The sequence below is a fragment of the Rhinolophus hipposideros genome, assembly GCF_964194185.1.
Source record: "Rhinolophus hipposideros genome assembly, chromosome: 20".
Classification (NCBI taxonomy): domain Eukaryota; kingdom Metazoa; phylum Chordata; class Mammalia; order Chiroptera; family Rhinolophidae; genus Rhinolophus; species Rhinolophus hipposideros.
Window position 1 is genome coordinate 45,114,574 of NC_138066.1, and position 11,251 is coordinate 45,125,824.

The following is an 11,251-nucleotide window of genomic DNA, read 5'->3' on the forward strand; positions in this document are numbered from 1 at the left end:
AGACTATTATTCTCTTTCAACGTGGAAAGTCCTTTTGTATCATTTCTGGTTTTTTAATTTAGGGAACATTTCTTTATATCTTAAGTTTGATTCTCTTCCACGTTTTTCCACCCTTTCATATAGGAAGAATAGTTATCTGTATGTTGGATCTTTTTTTGTTTATACATTTCAGGTATACAAAACAATGCAATAGTTAAACATTTCACCCCTCAGAAAGTGCTAATCCCCTCCCCCAATTTACTACCCCTCTGACATCATATATAGCTGTTACAATCCCATTGACACTATTCCCTATGTTATGCTCCATGTGTTGGATCTATCTTGTCAGTTCTCCATGTTTACCATGCATTTCGAATAGTCTATTTTCTCTCGTTTCAAGTGAAATCAGTTGGACCTATCTTCGATATGACTTACTCACATTTTTAGAAAGTCAATTCTGATCTTTATTGCTTTCAATAGCATTGTCTGTATCACTTCCATAATTCTGTCGGCTCCCTTTAATTTCCTCCAGGTTCCTTAACATCTCATCTATGATGAGGATTAATCTAGAGACAGCACAATTGCTATGATCACAAACAGCTTCATGAAGGAGGGACGCAACCAATTCCAGACATCTTGACATAAAGATAAAACTAGGAGGTGAAGAGATAAGGATTTTCAGGCAGAAAGAATGGTCGAGCAAAGACAGAGAGACAAAATCGCATCTATTGGGGAATTAAGGTAAGTTCAATTTTACCTAGAATGTGAGGTGTGAAACAAATAAGGTGAGGAAGATTTGGGCCAAAATTGTGAAGACAATGTAATATACACCTTTAATGCAAAGTGTAGTGGGAAATAAAACCGCAGATTTAAAATTAAAATAGACTCTGCTGGTATTCCATATGGAGGAAAGAAATGAAGAGGGACCAACTGACCAAAAGTGGGTGATTCTAACCCCTCATTCCTCAAAACAACAAAATACAGGCTTCCTAATATATACAGTTACAACCTAGATTCTGTTCAGCAATTGGATTGTTGTAATTACATTGGGGTGGCCTTTAAGTCACAGGTTGCCAAACTTCACAAGGCCCTTTTAAGGAGTGTTAATAATATGCATTTCTAAGAGATCACAGTATTGTCCAGGTTTCTTTTCTTTTCTTTTCTTTTGTTGTTGTTGTTTTAAAAAGCAAGGCTCTAGTAGTTTTCTGAATCTTTAACCTGGAGGTCTGTAACCAGTAAGTTCCATTTTATATTGCTTTGTCCTTATGGTGCTGACTTCTTCACAAAGATGATGAGATACTTTTTGTTTGAAGCTTAATGAGAAGTCATTATTTATGGATATCTAATCTCACATTTCAAAGATTTCAAAGGGCCCCGATGTGATACACCTTAGTCAAAACAATAACCCAGTACATGAACTCAACATAGGCGTAGGTATTTCTCGTTGTGAATTTATTTCTATCATGTAGAATTCACATTCCAGTCTTGAGATCAATTAAACCAACTACATAAACCTGAGTTCTGATTCAAAGCAGCAGAAATAGGTATAAACTTTAAAAGAAAGTTATCCCCGAGCGCATCCCCTTTCATGGAAACTTTTAAGGTATAAAAATAAAACACTGCCAATAGCCTTATAGAAAACGTGATATCCAAATAGAATTGTTTATAAATAGAATGTTTTACAAAGTTTCCATGAGGCATCAGCTGTCCTTTAACCCACTGCATGCTGACATTTTCCAATCGACTTGCTAAATTAAGGCTTAGGAAAAAATTACCTATGCATTGTATTTTTATGTGGCTGTGAATCTATTTTTATATGCTATGGATATAACATCAGTTCATTATAAACATATCAAAAAATACCCTCTCCCGACACACCACAACACACATGTATGAGCAAACACGAGGAGGACGATGAAACAGTTCTTTCACTGTGATGTTGCCAAAAGAACTGTAACCAAACCAAGGTCTAGAATGAGTAGGATGAGCCATTTGCTTGATTTTTCTGGGACTGTGTCAGTTTCAACCCGTTGCTGGGATCTAGCTGACAATAGTACCCCCTTGTTTACACTCAAAACTGTCCCACTTTAGGTGATAAATTCTGTGATTACCCCGAGTGTGAGACAATTTATTAGTTTCTTGTGAGCTACTATAGTAGTCAAAGGAAGCTAGATTAGAAATACCTGAATAAATTAATTGCCTAGCAGAAGGAATATCATTCGGTTAAAACTAGGTTTCAAGAGAAGTAGAATGATCAACTTGGTTTGGTCTGCCCAAAGAGTATGATTGCGGTTTCAAAATTAGCTATGTAATTTTCACTTTCTGCCCTTCTATTTCTTCCTCTCTTTGACACACACACACACACACACACACACACACACACACACGATACACACATTTATACATACTCCAGCTAGGGTACAGTTTGCTATACACCAATGATTTGGCTTGTGTAATTATACTCTGGTAAATATAATAAGCCCAGATAAAGGAAAAAACCAAGCTTCGTTCTTCATAGAAAAATACCAAATTTGTGTCCCTCATCCTGACATGATCACCTTTCTCACTTTCACTTCCCAAAAGGCATCCAAACACTACCCAAGCAACAGTAGCTCTTGTGAGGTGTACATTTCTGGCCCTGGGTGTCCAAGATAGAAAAATAAATGGGAGTTTGTTTTTAAAAGGTTATTCATGCCAGCTTTTTCCCTCACGTTTATTTAAAATGGTTAGAAGGACTTGTACATGAGGATGTGCTAACATATGCGTCACAACCAAAATACACGAATGCTTATACTTTAAATTATCATAATTTTGCAAAGGTATGTGATTTGTTTACATAGTGTACATTCCCTAGGTGTTTCTATTTGCCTTTCTGTATAGCCCGTAGGAAACAAAAACATGTGGGTGACTGTTCTATGATAGACAGTTAAACATCCTTGCAATCGGGAGGACAAAACAAATGATGTATGCAGATAAAATCAATTTACTCCTATGATATTCAGGAACAAACATGATTCCAAAGTCAGGAAATCAAGAGAGGTGAATGGAAATATAGATTGTTCTTGTTCTTTGGTGGTCATGGGCTGGCGTGGTCCTGTTTTGTGTTACATGAATTCAGTGAGGGGAAAATATTGCCTACAGAGGGCTCACATTTGGACCAAGCGAAACTGGAAGATTCAAATTTGATGTCAGAAACGTAGACAGAAAATTCGACAACATACGCTGTGCCATATCTGGGGCCCATCCATCGATCCCAGGAAAGACTTTATTTTGAAAGTATACCCAGGAAGAGCACATTATGTAACATATGATGTAGGCAAAGAACACCGACATTGGACTAAACAGTAATGAGGTCAAGTCCCGTGGCTCCAAATGTACTAGTTATTTGCCCTTGAACCCACTTTTCAACTTCTCTCCTTGGCACCTGTGAAATGGTTTGAATGAGTTATTGATATAAAGCACTTAGTCCAGTGCCTGACATAGTTAGGCCTCAGCAAATAGTGGATCTTTCTAGAATATTTCTTAATAGAAAGAATCCTGTTATGCTTATTGCAACAGACCTCCTAACTTTGGTTGCTAAAGGAGTTTGTAAAACAAAGAATAACTAGAATGTCTCACCTATTCAAGATGGTTTCTTAAAGCCAAATAGGTTAGTGGATCAATACTCATTTATCTTCTAACTCTTACCTTCCAGCAGTACTAAACTGGCAGGCATATCTCTCCCTTACCCACTTAGTAAGTTCTTCGGCAAACTGATAGGTCCCTGAAACTGTTTCTATTTTCCCAGACATCTGCTTTTCCTATAATCTTTATAATTATATTTGCTGGGCACATTTGGATGTGACCCTGGCTTTGGGAAAACAGATTTCAAAATATTCATAGAGAAAAAAATAAGTATGATTCCATGTCAGAGAGATTCTTTAAAAAAAAAAGATAGAATACTGATTTTGAAATCACAAATAATTCCAATGAGAAAGAATTCTTTCAGAAGATATGCCAAGCACAGACTGATCCCATACAGGAAAAAAAAAAGATAAATTTGAAAGGGTAGAGGTGGAATCCAGCTAGAGAAAAGTCCAAAAGGTCCAAAAGGTTATTTCAGAGCCCAATTGTGCTTTAAAAGCATTGACTAAAATAAGGAGAGGTAGGGAGAAGGCCACAGTTTGAAGAAGCTGGTGTCAACCTCACAGGTGACAGAGGAAGTCAGAACAGCTTAAGCTGGAGTTCATTTTTGACAGTTGAAGGAAAGAAAAAATATTAGGTTGAGGCGAAAATAATTGCAATTTAGAAGGTTAGAAACAATTGTAAAAACCACAATCATTTTTGTACCAACCTAATAAATAAATAAAATGGGAGGTACAGAGAGGGACTCGAAGAGAGGAGCATGTAGTAATAATAACTGATCAATTTTAAATCAAGTCATTTCCTCCACTTCAAATAATGATAATAATAATAGTAGTACTAGTAATAGTAGCAAACAATTTGGGCATGGTGTCTGTAAGGCCTTGTTCTAAGTGCGTTGTATTATTAATCCTTGTTATAAACCTATGAGCTCAGTGTTACCTATTACTATTTCCAGCTTATACACAAGGAAACAGAGAAGTTAAACCGCCCCCAACTACCCAAGATTACAAAATTGGACTGTGTCAGAGATGAGTGAGTACTGGGCTGCAGACTCTAGAAGCAGAACATGGAATTCCCCATCTTTGGCTCATTTTTAAATGTGAAGAATGTTTTCTCAGAGGTTCCCCAGCAGACTTTCTCAGAGTCAGGTCTTTCTTAGCACTTGGCAAGGAAAATGAGACCACCATGAGTGGTGTATGCCAAAGAAGATCCACCTGGCAGTGGGGAAGGGGTGCAGTACCCCCAGAAGAACGAGCCCTTTCAGAGTTGGTATGCGGGACCAGGAATGTGCAGCCAGGGAGAAGGAAGAGCTGCCCAACAAACTGCACTTGCTATTTTGAGCAATAAGCATTCAGGTTAGTTTTCTGGAATTTGATACAAATGGATATAAAACTAAAGGGTTTGGTAATTTCAGATAAATATTTCCCAAGTACAAGAGTTACTAGTTGTTCTTTAAAGATCTCCCCAAGTTTAAAAAAAATATAGAAAACTTTGAGATTGCGTCTTTTAATCTTATATTTTAAAGTTTTATACACTTATACTCTATAATAATAGTTCTCCAGTGGTGTGTGTGTGTGTGTGTGTGTGTGTGTGTGTGTGAAATGACTAATACTCATTAACAGCTTTTTTATCTTTCCTGAGTCCTTTATGTTAAGAATCACTTGATTGGTCAGATTTCATCAATACATTATGCATCAATACATTATTCTTCTACCTTCACATTGATTCTCTTATGCATTTTATTTCCAATCTTCACACTTTTTTGATGGTCTGATTTCCCTTTGGCACTCTCTGAGTTTATCTGTTTAAGTTTTTTGAATGGGGTGTGCCATTACCCCACAAGCCTCTCTCATGAATTCTTCCCTCCCCCTTCCCCAGAACCCTCAGTAATCCTGCTCAAATAAAATAAAAATGGAAAGTACAAAGAGGAATTTACATGTCTGAGAGGACGGTACAGTAATAACAGCTGATCAATTTTAATATAGGTAGAAGGCATGTTCTGCTTATTAAACTTTTGGAACCTTTCATAATTACTCTCCAGGGTAGGATTTACTGCTTCCTGGATGAGTATAAAAAGTGTGCTTTTAGAGTTCTTGGATGACTAAGAGTGACTTTATTCTATCTTTAATATTTCTTGGTTATTTAGATGGGAATTAAAATTTGTAGTAAAGACATGTCATCGAAACGTGTAGGCAACAATCTTGTTTTCTAGGAAGAAATTTTATTTCAATTTCTTTGAAGGTGACTTTGTCCTCTCTTCTCTCTGTGGAAGGTTTAAGGGCCTTCTCTTTATTCTTTGTGTTCTGACATAATGATGAGTACACAAAAAGACTTTTCTGCCTGAACATTCCAATCATTTAGTTCCTATATATTATGGCTTTGATAATTTTCTCCTTTCCATTTTCACTATTCTGTTCCTGGATTTCCTATTACTAATAGGTTGGGTCACTTGGATTTATTCTCTATGCATTTCATTTTCCTCTCGTGTTATAAAAAACAAACAAACAAAAAACAAAAAACAGAACTTGGTTCTTCTACTTTATAGAAGATATCCCATTATTATATAAACTTTCCATTTGTCAGATAGGAATGTGTTGAGTACAGCCATAGAGCAACCAGAAGTGGCTGGAATGTGGTGTGTTTTCACCATATATAATCACAGAAATGAAAGAGATCAAAGAATATCATATGCTACTCTATGGTAATCAGTGGAAAACTTTAAAAAAATGAATAGTTTCCTGACAAAAAATAAATTGCCAAATTGAGGCACAGGCTTTTTACTTACATACTATAATTTTGGGTTTTTATGTATTTTATCATATACCAAAATTTCATTTCTAATTAAATTAAAATAATTACTTACTTTATTAATTTATTAGTATACTAATCATTGTAGCACTTTATAATGGTATACATTGACATTACTGTTTAAAATATGAATGTTATTTTAAAAAGTGAGACTACAGAAAATACTTATTTTCAGATTTTTCCCCCCATTCTACTAAGGTTACTTGTTCAAAGTATTGTGCTTTAAGTCACTTGAAATAATTCTTCACTAAGTATTTGCATCTCCAACTAAAAACAAAGTTCCATTGTTTCATTTTTCTTTTAATTTTCATGAATTGAATGTAACTATAATTTTGTTTTACTGTTACATAAACTATTTATATGATTTCTAAAATCAAATCTACCAGACAAAATAATTTAGGGAATTCTAACTTTTATCCCTGTTTCCTCAACTATGTTTATTGCCTTCCCCTTTTGGTAACTTTTTTAAAAAGGTGATTTATCTTTTTACTATGATTTTTCATAAGAAATATGTAGATATGCTCATACCCTTCCTTTCATAGATAAATCTTATTATGTAAGGCACACTTTGTTCACCTTGCTTTTTATCTTTTTAGCTTATAGCCTGGAGATCATGCAAGAGAAGTATCTTTTCCTTTTTACAGATAAACAGTATTTGGCATTGCGTGATATGAAATGTCATAATTTATTCAGCCGGTCTCCTATCAAATAGTGATAAAATTACATATTACATGATTGTCTTTATGTCCAAAAATGAAAATGAACAAACAATACAAAGTAAAAAATCTTGGTCTGGTAGCAATTTGTTTAAAAAGACAGTTTTAGTTGGCATTTATTTCAAGTGAGACAATGTAGTATACTAGTTATAAAAAAGGACTTTGCAGTCAGAAAGAATTAGCTGTGTGGCATTGAGCAGATTTCTTAATCTGACCTTTAGTTTTCTCAACTTTAACTGGTCCTTTATGTTACAATTAATTATAATTGTACTTGTCTTGAGGGCATTTAAAAGCTATTAGAGAGTCAAGGATATACAGGAATTAACACAATTCCTGATTAATTATGAGCCAACAATGTGGTGCAGCTGTTAAAAAAGTTTAAGTGATAAGAGTGTACACTGATAGATTAATTGTGTTCCAATAATGAGGTGTAATAAAGCCCCGTGTACTATTCGGAAAGATGACATCTTTTAAGATGTACACTGACAGACTCTTCTGGCTAGAGGATAGGAATGGTTGAGACAACCAGAGAAGTTAACATTGGAAAATGGAAGACTAAATAGTGAGAAACATTTGACAGGCTTCAGTGTTGCAGGAGGATGAAATTTATTCTGTGTTTCTCCGAAGGCGGGGCTGTGACCAGTATTAAAAACAGAATGAAGGCAGATTGCATCTCAGTATTTGCAAGGACTTTTAAACAATTAGAGCAATCCAGTGATACAGTGGCCCAATTTAAGAGGTAGTCATCGTCCTATCACCAAAAGCTTTTAAGCAGATGTGGACTTATTTCTGCTTAGGATCATTATGGAGGAAATTCCAGCATTGGGTAGGAAGTTGGACTCGGTGGCCTCTTCTGTCCCTTCCAGCATTAAGACAAAACTTTCTGGAAATTCCATATATGGGCTTTTTTTTTTTTTTTTTAAGTTTTACTCGGTAGCTTTTTTCCGTGTGGATTAAATGGACATAAATTCATCGTTATTTAAAAGGTGAGTCAAAATGAAAACAGCATGTACAACAGCACAGCAGCCCCAACAGTTCATTATGCATCTTAAAAACACAAGTCAGAGCAGTGGACAACTTCAAAGGGGACCACGCCATTGCCAGAACTGCTTGCCAAGAAGCCAGCTGCTCCTGGAAAAAGACATTATATTTCCCAGCTTGGCATCTGAACCTCGTGATTGCTGTCCAGAGAGGTGGAAGAAGAATGGGTTTATGGGCAGCCGTAAATAACTAAGACACTGAAGTTCTGAATATGGGCCCGTTTCTTCATTACAATTCAAGGCCCAAAGAGGAATGAGCTGCTGTTGCATTTCGAAGGTGAGAAAGCTTTAACTACCCACTTTCAGAAAACCAAATGAAAATAATGAGAAACTGTGTATTATTCAATCAAGTGCTCTGAAAAATTCTGAACACAAATTCTTGAATTGATATTTTTATCTCTGAAGGAAGATATGGGCAGGAGGAAGTGGAGATGATTTGTATGGAACCTCCAGGGAATGCCAGCCACAGAGCAATAGAATTGTATCTATATAGTCTGACTTGAGGCTTATGTTCCTCAAAGGACAACGCAACACGTTTCTGGTACTTGCTTGCAAAACTGCACTTTTGGACAAAGGAGTATACATGACTAAGCCTCTAACATTCTTATGGTATTTTGGCATTCTAAATATGCATCTTGTCCTCTACATGGAATTTCTTCCTCCCTGCATTTATTCATTAAATACTCTTTTATTATGTCTACTAGTTCCCGGAACTTCTCAAGGTGCTTAGTGTTCAGAAATGAGTAAGACCCGGTCCTGGGTCTTTACAAATGCAAAAAAAAAAAAAAAAAAAAAAAAGTAGCGCTTATCTCAAGTTGCTTATCTCAATCAGCTCAGTGGTCACAGTTTGATTTAAAGGGAAGTTGGTAATGAGGAAAGGGAAGTGAATGGATAGTCATTTGCCTTCTCTTATAGTGTCCTTTTACAAATGGAATAAAGCCCGACTAATTTTTTTCAATTTATGCAGAGTTAGTTATCATTTACACAGTTGGCAACTGGTGGTCATTGGTGCCTACTCAACACCAATAGGAATCCCGAATTTGGGGATGCGGTGAAAAAGCAAAGTTTATTCAGTGCAAATAGCTCAATTGCGACTGTGAGAACAGCTCAATAGTGTTTCAGCTCAATTAAGAGATGGCACAGCTGTGAACTGTGGGGCTGTGAGGTGGCTCTGGGGTGAGACCCCTCTCCTCCTAGAGTTTCATGCTGCCGGCTCTGTTCCACTCCAGGCTGGGCCTTGCTGCTTGCTCTGCTCCACCTGCTCTTCTCAGCTCTGGTCCAGGAGACGTCTTCAGTGTTTCATCTTCAGTGTTTCAGCTCCAGCCAGGAAACAGTCTTCAGTCTTTGGGAAATGGGAAAGTGCGCTTGCCAAGCCCCAGGGGAGCTTACTTATATACACAGAAGTCTCTGCCCGGGTCCCTGATTGGTCTGTCCTCATGCAAATGAGGACTCCACATCCTTGCAGTTTGGTCAGGATGGAGCTGCTCTGATTGGTTGCTGAAGATGCTGTTGGAGATATAGCTGCACAGCTCCAATTGGATGGGGAAAGCCTCAGTCCTATTGGTTGAAATACAATTCCAGGGCCTCCTTAATAGGGGCTGGCTCAATGGCAGGAACACAGTGCAGGCAGGCTGTTCAGTGCAGGCTTCTTCCTGAAGTGCAGTTTGTGTGAGAGGCCCCAGTTTGGAAATGGTTGCTAGGCTCTGCTTCTAAATGTGAGCCCAGTTAGCTACCAGGAGCACTTCTCAACAAATATCTTCTTCCTCAGAGTCCACACAATTAAAGACCAATACATTTTAAGATCATTTACACAGCAGGATAATTTTTGCCTTAATCTGCTCCTGGCAGATTGGCCATATGGTCCAAAGAGCCCCTCTGTGTCTTTTTGTCTGCCCATTTTCAGTTTTCAGATACTGTGTTGTAGTCCTCAGTGCTACATCAAAATAAAAATCAGGTTACCCTTCTTTACTTTGTGGAAATAGCTCAGACTGCCCAAGCAGGCACCTGATATTCCTTCACAACCCAAATAAGAGCCCGTAAGGTTTTTAAAGAATTAAGCCAATTCCTCCGAGTTGTTTTTGTTTTATCCATCAGGGCTTGAAGCAAATTATTATTTAATGCAGAGGACAAGTGGAAAAGACAAAGAAGAGTAATCAGTGGAACATATTCCATTTCCTTTAAGACGGTGGTTTTTAAGTATGGTATACCATCCAATTTCCCCATAGAGCAATTTAAAATGGTATATATTCCTGACGTCATCCTCAGAAATTCTGAGCTAGTACGTATTGCAAGAGCTTCTAAGAATCTTTATTCTCTGTACCTGTATTTTTATAGGTAGTGTTGATGATAGTCTATTCAGGCTTAGAGACCAAGTCTTACAGCAAGGGTTTTCAGCTCTGGATTCAGCTTAGACTCAGATGGGGAATTATTAAAACTCGTGATGTCTAGACTGCACCCTAGACCAAGTAACTCGGAATCTCCAAGGATAGGACTAAGCATCGGTACTGGCTGTTTTGCTCCATGGTGGGAGAGGCAATGAATCTTGATTGTCCTGAATTTTCAGTACACGGGAAAGAAAAGTAAGAAAATTAAGAGACAAAAGTTCAGAGGGAAGAGAAGTGTGAACAGACATGAACTCTTTCTTCTCTGTGTTTCTCACTGTGTTTCTCAACTGGAAGTCAGGCATTGGCGACTTTTTAAACTTACGTCTTGCCTTCCTTGACATACAGAAGACAAAGCAAGGACAGTCTTCCCAAACCATTGATGACATTCTCTCACTCTTTCATAAATTATATGGACACAATCCTATATCACCATAGAAATGGAGTCAAAAAGGGCTCATGGAACACATGATCTGCGGACCTTTTCACAGATCCTTAATCTAACAACTACAGATAAAATCTATAATCATAAAGAATTGGACTTGAATTCAGATCTTAATACTTCAAATCGAAGGATCATTTCCAAGAAATAAAAGAACAGAATGATTATTCCTCAGAAGAATGACTGATTAAAAAACAAAACAAAACAAAACAAACCCAAGCCCTTGATCTTAAATCATTCAAGTATAGCACATTACCTCTT